The 17,685-nt window shown below is 38.5% G+C and overlaps 16 non-coding genes across 16 annotated transcripts; 13 read left to right on the forward strand and 3 right to left on the reverse strand.

The window, feature by feature from the left end:
* The first annotated feature begins 492 nt into the window (after nucleotides 1-492).
* On the forward strand, nucleotides 493-564 carry Trnag-ucc (transfer RNA glycine (anticodon UCC)). Its single transcript has one exon. It is a non-coding gene; the product is annotated as a tRNA-Gly (tRNA).
* Nucleotides 565-1,200: 636 nt separating this feature from the next.
* Nucleotides 1,201-1,272, forward strand: Trnaq-uug (transfer RNA glutamine (anticodon UUG)). The gene has a single exon. It is a non-coding gene; the product is annotated as a tRNA-Gln (tRNA).
* Nucleotides 1,273-2,229: 957 nt separating this feature from the next.
* On the reverse strand, nucleotides 2,230-2,301 carry Trnag-ucc (transfer RNA glycine (anticodon UCC)). Its single transcript has one exon. It is a non-coding gene; the product is annotated as a tRNA-Gly (tRNA).
* An 802-nt stretch (nucleotides 2,302-3,103) lies between these two features.
* Trnag-ucc (transfer RNA glycine (anticodon UCC)) lies at nucleotides 3,104-3,175 on the forward strand. Its single transcript has one exon. It is a non-coding gene; the product is annotated as a tRNA-Gly (tRNA).
* An 877-nt stretch (nucleotides 3,176-4,052) lies between these two features.
* Trnaq-cug (transfer RNA glutamine (anticodon CUG)) lies at nucleotides 4,053-4,124 on the forward strand. The gene has a single exon. It is a non-coding gene; the product is annotated as a tRNA-Gln (tRNA).
* An 817-nt stretch (nucleotides 4,125-4,941) lies between these two features.
* On the forward strand, nucleotides 4,942-5,013 carry Trnag-ucc (transfer RNA glycine (anticodon UCC)). The gene has a single exon. It is a non-coding gene; the product is annotated as a tRNA-Gly (tRNA).
* Nucleotides 5,014-6,563: 1,550 nt separating this feature from the next.
* Nucleotides 6,564-6,635, forward strand: Trnag-ucc (transfer RNA glycine (anticodon UCC)). The gene has a single exon. It is a non-coding gene; the product is annotated as a tRNA-Gly (tRNA).
* Nucleotides 6,636-8,149: 1,514 nt separating this feature from the next.
* Nucleotides 8,150-8,221, forward strand: Trnaq-cug (transfer RNA glutamine (anticodon CUG)). The gene has a single exon. It is a non-coding gene; the product is annotated as a tRNA-Gln (tRNA).
* A 1,698-nt stretch (nucleotides 8,222-9,919) lies between these two features.
* On the reverse strand, nucleotides 9,920-9,991 carry Trnaq-uug (transfer RNA glutamine (anticodon UUG)). The gene has a single exon. It is a non-coding gene; the product is annotated as a tRNA-Gln (tRNA).
* A 1,325-nt stretch (nucleotides 9,992-11,316) lies between these two features.
* Nucleotides 11,317-11,388, forward strand: Trnag-ucc (transfer RNA glycine (anticodon UCC)). Its single transcript has one exon. It is a non-coding gene; the product is annotated as a tRNA-Gly (tRNA).
* A 945-nt stretch (nucleotides 11,389-12,333) lies between these two features.
* Trnaq-uug (transfer RNA glutamine (anticodon UUG)) lies at nucleotides 12,334-12,405 on the forward strand. The gene has a single exon. It is a non-coding gene; the product is annotated as a tRNA-Gln (tRNA).
* A 952-nt stretch (nucleotides 12,406-13,357) lies between these two features.
* On the reverse strand, nucleotides 13,358-13,429 carry Trnag-ucc (transfer RNA glycine (anticodon UCC)). Its single transcript has one exon. It is a non-coding gene; the product is annotated as a tRNA-Gly (tRNA).
* Nucleotides 13,430-14,172: 743 nt separating this feature from the next.
* On the forward strand, nucleotides 14,173-14,244 carry Trnag-ucc (transfer RNA glycine (anticodon UCC)). Its single transcript has one exon. It is a non-coding gene; the product is annotated as a tRNA-Gly (tRNA).
* Nucleotides 14,245-15,124: 880 nt separating this feature from the next.
* On the forward strand, nucleotides 15,125-15,196 carry Trnaq-cug (transfer RNA glutamine (anticodon CUG)). Its single transcript has one exon. It is a non-coding gene; the product is annotated as a tRNA-Gln (tRNA).
* Nucleotides 15,197-16,005: 809 nt separating this feature from the next.
* On the forward strand, nucleotides 16,006-16,077 carry Trnag-ucc (transfer RNA glycine (anticodon UCC)). Its single transcript has one exon. It is a non-coding gene; the product is annotated as a tRNA-Gly (tRNA).
* Nucleotides 16,078-17,610: 1,533 nt separating this feature from the next.
* Trnag-ucc (transfer RNA glycine (anticodon UCC)) lies at nucleotides 17,611-17,682 on the forward strand. The gene has a single exon. It is a non-coding gene; the product is annotated as a tRNA-Gly (tRNA).
* The last annotated feature ends 3 nt before the right edge of the window (nucleotides 17,683-17,685 follow it).

The following is a 17,685-nucleotide window of genomic DNA, read 5'->3' on the forward strand; positions in this document are numbered from 1 at the left end:
ACTGTTGCCAGATTTTATTATTTCAGATAATCTGACCTTCATTGACTCGTATATTTTTCCTAATGCCTTTGTTGTCCAACAGAAATCCAAATATGGTTTAGGTAATCAATTTCAACGCTAGCTCTAGAAACGTTGTTTAATAACAATCCGTGTTCTCAAGTCATTGTCTCCAAGGTTTTTTTTTTAAACTATGCGTTTGTCTGCCAGCAGTTCAAGTACTAGTTGCTAGTTATTCCATCACTGCCATTTTGTATTACCTATCATCTTTTTAGCAATCTCCTGAAAGCTATCTATGAGCATAACCAAGTTTAAAACAACGGTGTTTTGTTTTTACTCTTCTGCTTTGCATTTTTAATGTGAACAGGGCTAGGGACCCATGGACCCTGCATTCTGTGATCCGAGTTCATATCTTGGTGTGACCTTCCAATATCAGCAATTTAAAATTTATTCACCATCCTACAGATATTGCCTTCCTCACTATTTGCTAACATCGCGTCGGTGGTATAGTGGTAAGCATAGCTGCCTTCCAAGCAGTTGACCCGGGTTCGATTCCCGGCCGACGCAATTATTTTTTTTTTGTCTAAGAATGAAAAAGCAGAAAAAGCTGACTTCTTTGAGCCGTTGAAAACAACTGTCAAAACAAAAGATAACAGCAAATCTTTTTTTTTTTTGCAATTGGGTGTATTTATCGTTTTGTTTTCCAGTTTCTGATAGAAGGACAGGATTATTTTCATCATATGCAGTCCAACGAATGATTAGACTTAATTTGTTATTTTAATACTTGCTATTAATCAATTCTATTATCATCTTAAATTAAAACAGTAGATTTGTAACGCTACTGTAGCTTAGCAGTTGATTCACTCAGAAAACAAAACTGCTACTGATTCGCCATAGTTACGTTGTCTATGATCTATCGAATATCTTGGACATTGCACAGCTGAACTCGTCACAGATAACCTCTCTGCTTACAGTTTCTCAGATGCTTTTTGATACCAGTAGTCATTGTGTAGTTATTTTTTTTTTACTTTAATTTTTTTGTTATTTTAACTTGTGTTTTTTTTTTAAGAATAACCTGTGCACGATCTAAGTATCATAAGTTTGCAAATGGAGTATTTACAACACATTTTTAGTTTATGAACAATGAAACACTGATTTTACTTTGCTTATAATTTCTAGTTTTTCCGTCCTCTCTGTATACACGGTCCCATGGTGTAATGGTTAGCACTCTGGACTTTGAATCCAGCGATCCGAGTTCAAATCTCGGTGGGACCTTGTAAGGATTTTTTTTTTCGAATATAGCAGAATAAACTTCGTTTCCGTCATCTCAAGGCGGATCTAAGAGGAGGGTGCAAGGAGTACGCAACCCCCCCCCCCCCCTCCCCACCACGGGATGAAGCCTTCTTCTTCGTATTCGCTGTTAAAATTTGTGTACCTTACCACTCAGTTACGCCGTTCCTTAGTGGTGCAACCCTCCTAAGAAAAATCCTGGATCCGCCCCTGCATTTGATTTTTATTTCTGTCGTTTAGTGTGGGAGTTCTTTGTGAAATGTTTTGCAGGATAACTCTAACTCTTGTTTTCTAACTTTAGATTACTCGCTCTCGATTTCTATCACGTGATAGTTGACGAGGGCGCATTCCTAATTATCCGCCACGCATAGAAATCGAGAGCGAATAATTTAATTGTTCTAGTACAAATCTACTGGTCCTTCACAGACACTTCGAAAACGTAAAAAAGTTGCCGCCATTGTGTTAACAACAGCACACTGATGGGTTACTCACTCCCTACAATCAACTACACAGATCATCATCTCTTGTTAAAACAGAATAGTGAATAAGGTAGCCAATCAGAGAACGGTATTCGTGTGAGAACGCTAGTAGATTTATATACTAATAAGTAATATGTGAAACCGCTACGAGAAGCGATGCAAAAAAAATAAGCTCACTGAAATAACTTCAATCAACTAGCCGCGTGCATACTGTTCCAAGAGAGGAATATTAGCTAACGATAAAGGAATGTGAACGAAATGACCTAATTTGCTTACCTGATTATAAGTACTATAAATAAGACCCATGCTAGTGTCCATGTGAATGAGACTTTGTGAAGAAGAACGCGTGTCAAACTGCTTACTGGCTGAAACCAGAGAGTTACTTAAAAAGGTCCAGATTGCGAAAAGCATAGAACAAAAATCAATTATTGTCTTTATTTAAATAAGCTTACAAAATTGGACTTGCGTCGGCCGGGAATCGAACCCGGGTCAACTGCTTGGAAGGCAGCTATGCTCACCACTATACCACCGACGCTACATGAGAAATGTACACTTGGACCTGAATGTCATTTTTCGCGTCACAGAAATCCTGGGGGTTACTTCCTAATATGGGCTGTATATGTATGTTTGACCCCAAAGGGTATGGTTTTTTGGCCGAATAGTCTTGGTCAAATGGGGTATGGTTTTGCACTCTAGTCTTGAATTGGGTATGCTTCTTTTTTCAGAAGAAGCTACTTTTTCACCATAAAAGGCGGACCTGAATACTAAAGGGTACTGATTTAAGTGTCAGCTCTTAAATAGGGTATCTAATTTTTGGTCAGGTCATAAATAGGGTTGCGAAAATCGCCATTTTTGACTTAAAGAGTGCAAGGGTTTCGAGAAACGGGCGGCAAAGCCCCACCCAGTTTTTCCGGGAGTGTCCCCCCTTCCCCGGGACAGAAATGACGGTTGGAAGCGTCGCTGTAAAGCTGTATGACAAGGTGCGATCACCAATTCAGATGCTCCTGTATTCGCAAAAAAACACCAAGAAAAATACCGTGTAAGTCCGTTAATGCGACCTGCGTTGCGCCTTAAAGATGTAGTGGCATTAACGGTCGCGATAACTGGGTGAGTTCCAACTATGAAACAAGCACCGATCTCTTTTAATAGGTATAATTTAATGTCATTTACCTCATCAGTAAATTCATAAAGAAAGAAATAAGGTGGTCGTTGGTCGTATCAGATATGAAATGGGGTTTTCAGGTAAGAGCTGATTTACCATGCGAACATTTGCTCTGACAAGGCAGGTTTCTTTATAAATGAATGAGTCTCTTTTTAGATTACAATCTTTCATCAAAGCGTCGGTGGTATAGTGGTGAGCATAGCTGCCTTCCAAGCAGTTGACCCGGGTTCGATTCCCGGGCGACGCAATTAGTTTTAGCGTTTCTGGTAAAGCAGATTAAAAATGCAACTGTGAAAAGACAATATAAAAGCAAGGCTGGGTTGTTAGTACGTATCATTGATTTTTTTGTTTTCCAGTTTCCTATACAAGGAGGAATTATTTTCATCAGATGCACTACAAAAAATGATTAAAATTCATTGTTTTAATAATTGCGATGAATTATTTCCATCATTATCTTAAAATGAACGATTGATTTGTAACGCTGCTGCAGCCTGGCAGTTGATCCACTGAAAAAGCCACTACTTATTCGCGATAGTTACGTTGTCTACAATTATTCTGATCTACCGAATGTCTTGGACATTACATAGCTGAGCTCGTCACGGAAGCAGATGACCTCTCTGTTTACAATATCTTGCTTTTTGATACCATCTGTTATTATTATGAAGCATTTTTTTTTTTCATTACAGCTTTTGGGCGTTTTTCTTTTTTAAGGATTACCCGTACAGGTTTTGAGTATCATGTCTGCAAATGGAGTATTTACAACGCATTTTTATGTTTATGAACAATCAAACACTGATTTTACTTTGTTTATAGTGTCTAGTTTTTTCAGTTACGTTTTCAGTTTTTCCAGTTAGCTACGTTGTCTACAATTGTTCTGATCTATCGAATGTCTTGGACATGACACAGCTGAGCTCGTCACAAGAGCAGATGACCTCTTTGTTTACAATTTCTTGCTTTTTGATACCATTAGTTATTGTCATGTAGCATTTTTTTCATAACGGCTTTTGGGCGTTTTTCTTTTCTTAAGGATTTCCTTTACAGGGTTTGAGTATCATGTGTTTGCATATGGAGTATTTACAACACCTTTTACTTTGTTTATAATGTCTAGTTTTTTCTATGTACACGGTCCCATGGTGTAATGGTTAGCACTCTGGACTCTGAATCCAGCGATCCGAGTTCAAATCTCGGTGGGACCTGTCAGGATTTCTTTTTGTTTTATAATTATCTCGGATTAAACATCGTTTCCGTCATCTCTGATTTTTATTTGTCTTTTAGTGGGTGAGTTCTTTGTCGAATGTCTTTCAGAAGAACTCTTTTTTTCCTCTGATATATAATATGTGAAACCAGTATGAGAATCGATGATGGTGGGTGGGTATGTTTTTAAGAAGAAGCTACTTTTTCACTATAAGACAGGTCTGAAAAACGGTACTAGTTCATATGTCAGCTCTCAAATAGGGTGTCAAATGTTTCGTCAGGCCATAGATAGGGTAGAGAAAATCGCAATATTTGGTCCTACATAGTGCAAGGGTTTCGGGAAACGGGCTGCACAGAACCACACAGTTTTTCGGGGGAGTATCCCCCTTCCCCGGGACAGAAATGACGGTTGGAAGCTTCGCTGTAAAGCTGTATGACAAAGTACGATCACCAGTTCAGATGCTCCTGTATTCGCAAATAAACACGAAGAAAAGTACCCTGCAAGTTCGTTAATGCGACCTGCGTTGCGCCTTAAAGATGTAGTGGCATAACGGTCGCGATAACTTGGTGAGTTCCATCTATGAAACAAACACTGATCTCTTTTAATAGGTATAATTTAATGTCATTTACCTCATCAGTAAATTCATAAAGAAAGAAACAAGGTGGTCGTTGGTTGGATCAAATAGTCTTATAAAAAGGGGTTTATAGGTTTATAGGTTAATAGATAAGAGCTGATTTACCATGCGAGCATTTGCTGTGACAATGCAGGTTTCAATATAACTGAACGAATTTCTTTTTAGATTACAATCCTTTATCAAAGCGTCGGTGGTATAGTGGTGAACATAGCTGCCTTCCAAGCAGTTGACCCGGGTTCGATTCCCAGCCGACGCAATTAGTTTTAGTATTTCTGGTAAAGCAGATAAAAAATGCAACTGTGAAAAGACAATATAAAAGCATGCAAGGCTGGGTTGGTAGTAGGTATCATTGAATGTTTTGTTTTCCAGTTTCCGATGTATTTTCATCAGATGCGCTACAAAAAATGATTAAAACTCACTGTTTTAATAATAATAATAATAATAATAATAACAATAATAATAATAATAATGATAATAATAATAATATAATGATGGTGATGATGATGATGATGATAATGACTTTATTATCGCGTCAATTACATGTAGCAGTGGAGAATCCCCACTGCTAATAGGGGACACCTAACTAGAACTATCTAAAAATAATATACAGAAAAGTCCTATAAGAGAAATTAAAATTATGATGGCAGCCACTATATCCATCTAGGATGTTGCCTAGATCTAGCCTCCTAATAATTGCTATCAATTAGTTCTATCGTTTTCTTAAAACGAACGATTGATTTGTAACGCTACTGCGCTACTCTATTTTTCATTGAGGTATCAACTGTGAAAACTGAATCCTGAGATGGGATTCTGAATCTCTTGGATGGGATGCTAGTCCATCACAAGGTTACTTCCCAGTATTAAATTCGCTGGTAACCATTTACATACCTGGGTGGGGAAAGGCATTGCGCGCTCTCCATTCGACCAAAAATTCCGGTGAGAATTCTTTCCAGAATATTTCCTGTGGCGAATGGAACAGAATTTTCTGGCTAAATGCACCAGAGTGGAAAACGATAAGCAGTACTTTTGTTCGCTTGGAACTTTTCATTGACTTCCACGTTTGAATAGCAATTATAGAAGTAAGCAGAACACTGATAGGTCGACATGGTGACTTTTTACAGACCACAACAGCAGGGACCTTATACAAACCATAACGGCAGCGAAAACGTCGCAAAACAAAGGGTTTGACGAACCTGACGAGTGGTACAATGGCTTCGTGTGCGTTATAAATCCTCGCACATTTCTTAGACAACCTACACAAACCAAACGCGTACACCTCGGGGGCATAGTTCTTACCGGGATACGAATTTAGCTGCAACTATTATTTATCGACAGAAAAGTGGCAAGATTCTAAATTGAACTATTAATCCATTTTCGAATACGCGTCGCCGTCATTTTAGCGCGCGGTATATCCAATTCGCCGTGATCGTAGCCAAAAGAACAGGGTTGAATAGAAAATTACGACTTAATCCGAAAAAGAGGACAACTTTCTGAGGTATGCCCAAATTTTCGAAAAGTTTTTCCTGGAAATTTCCGTTCCATTTGATTTTCATCCTGAAATTTCCCGAATTTTCGGTTGAATGGTTCGCTTTTCAGAAATAGAGCAATTTCCTTATTTTCCGCAACCTTTCCCAGGATATTTCCGTACCACTTGGCCTCGTTTCGAAAAATTCGGTATTTTTGGTTGAATGGAAAGCGCCCAATGTGAGAGCAAAGTGTCTTGCCTAACAACATAAGAGCTTATTTACCATGGGAGAATTTGCTGTGGCATGATTCTACTATTTTCGACAAGAAGTCCTTGAGAAAGCGTCGGTGGTATAGTGGTGAGCATAGCTGCCTTCCAGGCAGTTGACCCGGGTTCGATTCCCGGCCGACGCAATGGTTTTTCTTTTTTCTTTTTCTTTTTCTTTCTTTTTGTCATTAATGTTTCTTATTTTTTAAGGGAACAACTATGAAAACTGAGTCCTGAGTTGTTAAAGCTGTTTTTCTGTCATCGGGATTTAAAAACACAAACGTTTACTGACGCTCAGTGGTGATATTCAATATTAAAACAAGGGTTTTAACCCTCCATCTTGTGTAGTCTAGCCAACGATACTTAAGATCAGCAACAGTTACAATGTAACACTTTCTACGGTACGCACACGGTACTACTTCAGGTACCAACCCACTGAAGAAACCACTTAACGGCCTACAGACACCCGGTGGGGCGTCTAATCACACAGAGCTTCATAAAAAGTAGAAACTTGTTTTGCGAGTTTTGGAAATCACAACAACAGCATTTTTTTTTAATGTTTTCTCTCAAGTGTCGTTGTCCGAATCATGACCGTTTTGCCCGAAAAATTACGTAATTTTCCGTAGCTGGGGAGCTGCAGCCCCCCTCGCTTCCCCAGCTCGTATGCTTATGCTCAGCAGGATCTGCAAATGGATAGATATCATAGATGCTCGACCAATTTATAAAACTGGTCGCAAAGGCTAGGTAGACAAAGCTGTCTTTAAATGCTACTCAATTTAACTCAATGCCAGCCATGCCAGATCATTACGTTCAGAAAGTGAAACAGATTTTCGACATTAAATTAGGCTAAGCACTTTAGTAAAGTTTGTTACCTCACATTTGGGGCTTATCCTTTTAAACTTCAATGAACTTGATCGATGACAGCCATGGCGTCGCAAACAACGGCAAGCAAGTAAAACCCTTGCATCCGGCATTCCCTGTTCGTTTGGCTTGCACATGGCATATATTTCTCAGCGACGCTATTACTTGGGATCTTTCCGTAAACTTCTGTCGTCTGTCACAATTTTCCAGAATTTAGACGACTCTAGAGGAGCCTGTGCGAGGACAATTACGGAAGGAAACCCAAAGAAAACGTCTCACAAGCTTTCCTCGCAAGTTTCATTCAACTCGAGAAGTGAACGCCGCGTCACAATTTTGGCGCCTGTTCAAACTATCGCTCCGTTTAGATGTCACTGAAATGTCCACGTTATCCATAAAGAAGAACGTTAGGGGTGGACCATTTGACTTTTGAAGGGGAATACGGGTGATTTTGACAAGCATACTTGTACGAAGAAAAAAAATGATGAGAAAAAATCGGTGAGCCGAAAAAAAAAAAAAAAATGTTACACGGGAAAAAAATATCATGTCCGGAGAAAAATTTTTCTAGCCGAATAAAGGGTTTGTCGTCTATAAACTCATGCAGGGCTCCTGACTCATGGCAATCTGACAAAATGTTATTATTTATAAACTACAAATTCATGGCGAACACCGCAGCAGACCTCAGAACCTCAGCAGTTTTCTTAAAAGTAAATTCTATTGAAATAGCATGCCCAGTCCCGATTTGCCTTTGCTTGACGTAAATTCCGATATTTTAACAAATTTAATTTCACAGATTGTGCAGGGTCCCATGGTGTAATGGTTAGCACTCTGGACTCTGATTCCAGCGATCCGAGTTCAAATCTCGGTGGGACCTAGGTACATGAGATAATTTTTTTACTTTTGGATATATCATAGTTTTAGTTTTTTTAGTTTTCCTTAGAAAAAAAAAATTGTAAGTGGCATTAACGACGTGATTACTGGGCGAGTTCTAACTAAGAAACAAACACAGATCTCTTTTAATAGGTATAATTGAATTGATATTTTAATTCCCATAGATTCCTCCTGTTGTTCGCATACCAGTTGACGCAAATGAAACACATTTTGTTAACTGTTGTTACAATTCTTGTTTGATTTTCATTTTTCTTGGCTCATGTATCTTATCACGCTTCTTCGACAGGTCGTATTATTTAGGCGGGGGAAGGTGGGGCGGAAGGGGGAAAGGTGGGGGAGAGAATGGAAATTTCATCACGAAAGAAACTAAGAAACCAGGGGGTCGTTGGTCGGATCAGGGAGGTACCGTAGTCTGATTGAAAGAGGATTTCAGATAAGAGCTGATGTACCATGTGAACATTTGCTCTTTCCAGATTTGAATGAAAATCGATATTATTTTTTCAGTTCAATTCTACATCAAAGGGTCAGTGGTATAGTGGTGAGCATAACTGCCTTCCAAGCAGTTAACCTGGGTTCGATTCCCGGCAGACGCAGTATTTTTTTTCTCTTCTGTCTGATTGAGGAAACAACTGTGAAAACTGAATCCTGAGATGTAGGGCTTTTTTCATGCTATCCCATTTTTAATTTTTTTCCAAACAAACAAACGTTAACGGACGCTTATAGCACTTGGTACAGTTAATATTCAACATTAAAATAAGGGTTTTAATCTTACCTTTGTAGTTAAGTTTGTGTCAGACTTGGAGCCCTGTGGAGAGAAAGTTAAGCTATAGTTTATGATTTGACTTTACATTCGGTACATACGGAACGCAAACGAGTCAACACTGCCGCGGAAATGAATGTTTCTAAAAATTGACTGTTTTCCTGGCGCGCAAAGGAAAACATTTGCTACATAAGCAAAAGGAATGTAAAAAAAATGGAAACTCGTTTGTGCTACAAATAGGTAGAGAAGTGGTTTATTTAAAGTTAGATTGAAAAATATTACCTAAGCAGTGTCAATTCTGTCGAATCTTCGGTGCTAAATAAGAAATTGAGATTGCAGTCCTGTTTTTTGCACTGACCGCAGCTCGATTACTAAAACTAGCCCTAAGATTTATAAATTAGAAGGATTGGTATCAAGACCGCACCGACATTTGAACTGGGATTGCTGGATTCAGTGTTCAGAGTGTTGAGCATTATATCGTAGGGCCTTTACACATGAGGAACAAAAATGTCTCATACATCGTATCCCTAAAATATTACAGTTTTTCATCTCTTGACATAAAGATTGCTATGCTGTTTTCATAAATATGGAAGACTCCGTGCACATGCACTCTTTCACAGGCCTTGTTAAAATTGATGCAAATAATATTATTTCTGTTTGTCTTCGTACCAATAACACCACTGCCGTGACTTCAGAGCGGTATCCATGTGAGGGTCGAAAGTATTCGGGCTATTGCTTTGGTTTTAGTTTTGGTTTTACTCCGGTTTGAGATTGGATTAGTGGTCTAATTGTTAAGTAATTGCTTTAGTTTTGGTAAAGTTACGATACTCAAAACAATAAAAAGTAAATAATAAAACGTCCAGCATTTTGGGCACCAAATTAATGTACACGGACTACTTGAATCACACATGTATTCCCATCAGGTCCCAACGAGATTTGAACTCGGATCGCTGGATTCAAAGTCCAGAGTGCTAACCATTACACCATGGGACCTTGCATACGATAACTGAAGAAATTTGCCAAGTAATTTAATTTCAAAGTGCACCATTTTTTTAGGAAATAATAATTTATATCATTCAATGAAGCTAAACTGAATAATTTGAACTCATCTTGTCTCTTCTTTAAAGCGAAACTCAGTGGACAATAATTTTTGTTACAACCAGTATTCTGTTAAGAACCCTCTGTCTTGCGTGTTCGTTTCTGGTTTATTTGAAACTGAGGCAAGTTGACTAGCGAGGCTCTTTGTAAAAGCAAAGTGAGAGAAAAGTGCTGACACTGGACATCACTTGTTTCTACCAAGTTCAACGCCTTAATGTTCACAATCGGCGTTTACAGCACTTCAACCTTGACTAATTTGGAAAAAAGCGTTTATTCATTATTTACATTTGTTTATATATATAAACTACAGATTTATGGCGAAACCTTAGCAAACCTCAGAAGTTTTCCTAAAACTAAATTTTACTGAAATAACATAGAGGTCCCGTTTTGCACTATAGCATTGACAAAGTGGACCATCCACCGGCGTTTTATTGAAGCTGCTTTTAATTCAGATCAAAGACTACTCACTTGACGTAATTATAATCTCAGATTTTTTAACAAATTTAATCACACAAGCTGGACAAGGTCCTATGGTGTAATGATTAGCGCTCTGGACTCTGAATCCAGCGATCCGAGTTGAAATCTCGGTGGGACCTGGTCACATGTGATTTGTTTTTCTCTGTCTTTTCGATATTTTATAGTTTCATTTTTTTCTTTTAATTTTCTGTCGAAAAAGGTCGATCTAGAACAGTTTTGTCTAGCGTACTAAGAAGTTTAACTCAATAAAAAACTGTTGCCAGATTTTATTATTTCAGATAATCTGACCTTCATTGACTCGTATATTTTTCCTAATGCCTTTGTTGTCCAACAGAAATTCAAATATGGCTTAGGCAATCAATTTCAACGCTAGCTCTAAAAACGTTGTTTAATAACAATCCGTGTTCTCAAGTCATTGTCTCCAAGGTTTTTTTTTTAACTATGCGTTTGTCTGCCGGCAGTTGAAGTGCTAGTTGCTAGTTATTCCATCACTGCCATTTTGTATTACTTATCATCTTTTTAGCAATCTCCTGAAAGCTATTTATGAGCATAACCAAGTTTAAAACAACGGTGTTTTGTTTTTACTCTTCTGCTTTGCATTTTTAATGTGAACAGGGCTAGGGACCCATGGACCCTGCATTCTGTAATCCGAGTTCATATCTTGGTGTGACCTTCCAATATCAGCAATTTAAAGTTTATTCACCGTCTCAAAGATGTTGCCTTCCTCACTATTTGCTAACAACGCGTCGGTGGTATAGTGGGAAGCATAGCTGCCTTCCAAGCAGTTGACCCGGGTTCGATTCCCGGCCGACGCAATTATTTTTTTTTTTCTAAGAATGAAAAAGCAGAAAAAGCTGACTTCTTTGAGCCGTTGAAAACAACTGTCAAAACAAAAGATAACAGCAAATTTTTTTTTCTTTGCAATTGGGTGTATTTATCGTTTTGTTTTCCAGTTTCTGATAGAAGGACAGGATTATTTTCATCATATGCAGTCCAACGAATGATTAGACTTAATTTGTTATTTTAATACTTGCTATTAATCAATTCTATTATCATCTTAAATTAAAACAGTAGATTTGTAACGCTATTTAACAATTATTCCATGAAACCGCGTTGGATATGAAGTGATAAATAACCAACGAGCGCGTATCGCGAGTTGGTTATGATCACTTCATATCCAACAAGGTCGAATGGAATAATTGTTTTAGTATATTCTTAATCGGGTTTTTGCCGCCGATTTTTATTTCAACAATTTTACAGAGCGGAAAATTTTTAAACTTGGCGCACTGTTTTCCATATAAGGTAAAACTCCGACTAATGGCTCATAGTCGGAGTTTTTGAGCCAATCAGAGAGCTAGAAATGCAATAGTCGGAGCTGAGAATATACTAATGTAGCTTAGCAGTTGATTCACTCAGAAAACAAAACTGCTACTGATTCGCCATAGTTACGTTGTCTACAATTATTATGATCTATCGAATGTCTTGGACATTGCACAGCTGAACTCGTCACAGATGACCTCTCTGCTTACAGTTTCTCAGATGCTTTTTGATACCAGCATACATTGTGTAGTTATTTTTTTTCGCTTTAATTTTTTTATTGTTATTTTAACTTATGTTTTTTTTAAGAATAACCTGTGCACGATCTAAGTATCATAAGTTTGCAAATGGAGTATTTACAACACATTTTTAGTTTATGAACAATGAAACACTGATTTTATTTTGCTTATAATTTCTAGTTTTTCCGTCCTCTCTGTATACACGGTCCCATGGTGTAATGGTTAGCACTCTGGACTTTGAATCCAGCGATCCGAGTTCAAATCTCGGTGGGACCTTGTAAGGATTTTTTTTTTCGAATATAGCAGAATAAACTTCGTTTCCGTCATCTCAAGGCGGATCTAAGAGGAGGGTGCAAGGGGTACGCAATCCCCCCCCTCCCCACCACGGGATGAAGCCTTCTTCTTCGTACTCGCTGTTAAAATTTGTGTACCTTACCACTCAGTTACGCCGTTCCGTAGTGGTGCAACCCTCCTAAGAAAAATCCTGGATCCGCCCCTGCATTTGATTTTTATTTCTGTCGTTTAGTGTGGGAGTTCTTTGTGAAATGTTTTGCAGGATAACTCTAACTCTTGTTTTCTAACTTTGGATTACTCGCTCTCGATTTCTATCACGTGATAGTTGACGAGGGCGCATTCCTAGTTATCCGCCACGCATAGAAATCGAGAGCGAATAATTTAATTGTTGTAGTACGAATCTACTTGTCCTTCACAGACACTTCGAAAACGTAAAAAAGTTGCCACCATCGTGTTAACAACAGCACACTGATGGGTTACTCACTCTCTACAACCAACTACACAGATCATCATCTCTTGTTAAAACAGAATAGTGAATAAGGTAGCCAATCAGAGAACGGTATTCGTGTTAGAACGCTAGTAGATTTATATACTAATAAGTAATATGTGAAACCGCTACGAGAAGCGATGCAAAAAAAATAAGCTCACTGAAATAACTTCAATCAACTAGCCGCGTGCATACTGTTCCAACAGAGGAATGTTAGCTAACGATAAAGGAATGTGAACGAAATGACCTAACTTGCTTACCTGATTATAAGTACTATAAATAAGGCCCATGCTAGTGTCCATGTGAATGAGACTTTGTGAAGAAGAACGCGTGTTAAACTGCTTACTGACTGAAACCAGAGAGTTACTTAAAAAGGTCCAGATTGCGAAAAGCATAGAACAAAAATCAGTTATTGTCCTTATTTAAATAAGCTTACAAAATTGGACTTGCGTCGGCCGGGAATCGAACCCGGGTCAACTGCTTGGAAGGCAGCTATGCTCACCACTATACCACCGACACTACATGAGAAATGTACACTTGGACCTGAATGTCATTTTTCGCGTCACAGAAATCCTGGGGGTTACTCCCTAATATGGCCTGTATATGTATGTTTGACCCCAAAGGGTATGGTTTTTTGGCCGAATAGTCTTGGTCAAATGGGGTATGGTTTTGCACTCTAGTCTTGAATTGGGTATGTTTCTTTTTTTAGAAGAAGCTACTTTTTCACCATAAAAGGCGGACCTGAATACTAAAGGGTACTGATTTAAGTGTCAGTTCTTAATTAGGGTATCTAATTTTTGGTCAGGTCATAAATAGGGTTGCGAAAATCGCCATTTATGACTTAAAGAGTGCAAGGGCTTCGAGAAACGGGCGGCAAAGCCCCACCCAGTTTTTCCGGGAGTATCCCCCTTCCCCGGGACAGAAATGACGGTTGGAAGCGTCGCTGTAAAGCTGTATGACAAGGTGCGATCACCAATTCAGATGCTCCTGTATTCGCAAAAAAACACCAAGAAATACGGTCGCGATAACTGGGTGAGTTCCAACTATGAAACAAGTACTGATCTCTTTTAATAGGTATAATTTAATGTCATTTACCTCATCAGTAAATTCATAAAGAAAGAAATAAGGTGGTCGTTGGTCGTCTCAGATATGAAATGGGGTTTTCAGATAAGAGCTGATTTACCATGCGAACATTTGCTCTGACAAGGCAGGTTTCTTTATAAATGAATGAGTCTCTTTTTAGATTACAATCTTTCATCAAAGCGTCGGTGGTATAGTGGTGAGCATAGCTGCCTTCCAAGCAGTTGACCCGGGTTCGATTCCCGGGCGACGCAATTAGTTTTAGCGTTTCTGGTAAAGCAGATTAAAAATGCAACTGTGAAAAGACAATATAAAAGCAAGGCTGGGTTGTTAGTGCGTATCATTGAATTTTTTTGTTTTCCAGTTTCCTATACAAGGAGGAATTATTTTCATCAGATGCACTACAAAAAATGATTAAAATTCATTGTTTTAATAATTGCGGTGAATTAGTTCCATCATTATCTTAAAATGAACGATTGATTTGTAACGCTGCTGCAGCCTGGCAGTTGATCCACTGAAAAAGCCACTACTTATTCGCGATAGTTACGTTGTCTACAATTATTCTGATCTACCGAATGTCTTGGACATTACATAGCTGAGCTCGTCACGGAAGCAGATGACCTCTCTGTTTACAATATCTTGCTTTTTGATACCATCTGTTATTATTATGAAGCATTTTTTTTTTTTCATTACAGCTTTTGGGCGTTTTTCTTTTTTAAGGATTACCTGTACAGGGCTTGAGTATCATGTCTGCAAATGGAGTATTTACAACACATTTTTATGTTTATGAACAATCAAACACTAATTTTACTTTGTTTATGGTGTCTAGTATTTTCAGTTACGTTTTCAGTTTTTCCAGTTAGCTACGTTGTCTACAATTATTCTGATCTACCGAAAGTCTTGAACATGACACAGCTGAGCTCGTCACAAGAGCAGATGACCTCTGTTTAAAATTTCATGCTTTTTGATACCATTAGTTATTGTCATGTAGCCTTATTTTTTTCATAACGGCTTTTGGGCGTTTTTCTTTTCTTAAGGATTTCCTTTACAGGGTTTGAGTATCATGTGTTTGCATATGGAGTATTTACAACACCTTTTACTTTGTTTATAATGTCTAGTTTTTTCTATGTACACGGTCCCATGGTGTAATGGTTAGCACTCTGGACTCTGAATCCAGCGATCCGAGTTCAAATCTCGGTGGGACCTGTCAGGATTTCTCTTTGTTTTATAATTATCTCGGATTAAACATCGTTTCCGTCATCTCTGATTTTTATTTGTCTTTTAGTGGGTGAGTTCTTTGTCGAATGTCTTTCAGAAGAACTCTTTTTTTCCTCTGATATATAATATGTGAAACCAGTATGAGAAGCGATGATGGTGGGTGGGTATGTTTTTAAGAAGAAGCTACTTTTTCACTATAAGGCAGGTGTGAAAAACGGTACTAATTCAAATATCAGCTCTCAATTAGGGTGTCAAATGTTTCGTCAGGCCATAGATAGGGTAGAGAAAATCGCAATATTTGGTCCTACATAGTGCAAGGGTTTCGGGAAACGGGCTCCACAGCACCACACAGTTTTTCGGGGGAGTATCCCCCTTCCCCGGGACAGAAATGACGGTTGGAAGCTTCGTTGTAAAGCTGTATGACAAAGTGCGATCACCAGTTCAGATGCTCCTGTATTCGCAAATAAACACGAAGAAAAATACCCTGCAAGTTCGTTAATGCGACCTGCGTTGCGCCTTAAAGATGTAGTGGCATAACGGTCGCGATAACTTGGTGAGTTCCAACTATGAAACAAACACTGATCTCTTTTAATAGGTATAATTTAATGTCATTTACCTCATCAGTAAATTCATAAAGAAAGAAACAAGGTGGTCGTTGGTTGTATCAAATAGTCTTATAAAAAGGGGTTTATAGGTTTATAGATAAGAGCTGATTTACCATGCGAGCATTTGCTGTGACAATGCAGGTTTCAATATAACTGAACGAATTTCTTTTTAGATTACAATCCTTTATCAAAGCGTCGGTGGTATAGTGGTGAACATAACTGCCTTCCAAGCAGTTGACCCGGGTTCGACTCCCGGCCGACGCAATTAGTTTTAGTAATTCTGGTAAAGCAGATAAAAAATGCAACTGTGAAAAGAGAGCATGCAAGGCTGGGTTGGTAGTGGGTATCATTGAATGTTTTGTTTTCCAGTTTGCGATGTATTTTCATCAGATGCGCTACAAAAAATGATTAAAACTCACAGTTTTAATAATAATAATAATAATAATAATAATGATGATAATAATAATATAATGATGATGATGATGATGATGATGATGATGATGATAATGACTTTATTATCGCGTCAATTGCATGTAGCAGTGGAGAATCCCCACTGCTAATAGGGGACACCTAACTAGAACTATCTAAAAATAATATACAGAAAAGTCCTATAAGAGAAATTAAAATTATGATGGCAGCCACTACATCCATCTAGGATGTTGCCTAGATCTAGCCTCCTAATAATTGCTATCAATTAGTTCTATCGTTTTCTTAAAACGAACGATTGATTTCTAACGCTACAGCGCTAGTTTATTTTTCATTGAGGTATCAACTGTGAAAACTGAATCCTGAGATGGGATTCTAAATCTCTTGGATGGGATGCTAGTCCATCACAAGGTTACTTCCCAGTATTAAATTCGCTGGTAACCATTTACATACCTGGGTGGGGAAAGGCATTGCGCGCTCTCCATTCGACCAAAAATTCCGGTGAGAATTCTTTCCAGAATATTTCCTGTGGCGAATGGAACAGAATTTTCTGGCTAAATGCACCAGAGTGGAAAACGATAAGCAGTACTTTTGTTCGCTTGGAACTTTTCATTGACTTCCACATTTGAATAGCAATTATAGAAGTAAGCAGAACACTGATAGGTCGACATGGTGACTTTTTACAGACCACAACAGCAGGGACCTTATACAAACCATAACGGCAGCGAAAACGTCGCAAAACAAAGGGTTTGACGAACCTGACGAGTGGTACAATGGCTTCGTGTGCGTTATAAATCCTCGCACATTTCTTAGACAACCTGCACAAACCAAACGCGTACACCTCGGGGGCATAGTTCTTACCGGGATACGAATTTAGCTGCAACTATTATTTATCGACAGAAAAGTGGCAAGATTCTAAATTGAACTATTAATCCATTTTCGAATACGCGTCGCCGTCATTTTAGCGCGCGGTATATCCAATTCGCCGTGATCGTAGCCAAAAGAACAGGGTTGAATAGAAAATTACGACTTAATCCGAAAAAGAGGACAACTTTCTGAGGTATGCCCAAATTTTCGAAAAGTTTTTCCTGGAAATTTCCGTTCCATTTGATTTTCATCCTGAAATTTCCCGAATTTTCGGTTGAATGGTTCGCTTTTCAGAAATAGAGCAATTTCCTTATTTTCCGCAACCTTTCCCAGGATATTTCCGTACCACTTGGCCTCGTTTCGAAAAATTCGGTATTTTTGGTTGAATGGAAAGCGCCCAATGTGAGAGCAAAGTGTCTTGCCTAACAACATAAGAGCTTATTTACCATGGGAGAATTTGCTGTGGCATGATTCTACTATTTTCGACAAGAAGTCCTTGAGAAAGCGTCGGTGGTATAGTGGTGAGCATAGCTGCCTTCCAGGCAGTTGACCCGGGTTCGATTCCCGGCCGACGCAATG

This window comes from Orbicella franksi, chromosome 2, assembly GCF_964199315.1.
Source record: "Orbicella franksi chromosome 2, jaOrbFran1.1, whole genome shotgun sequence".
In the NCBI taxonomy this organism is placed as follows: Eukaryota; Metazoa; Cnidaria; class Anthozoa; order Scleractinia; family Merulinidae; genus Orbicella; species Orbicella franksi.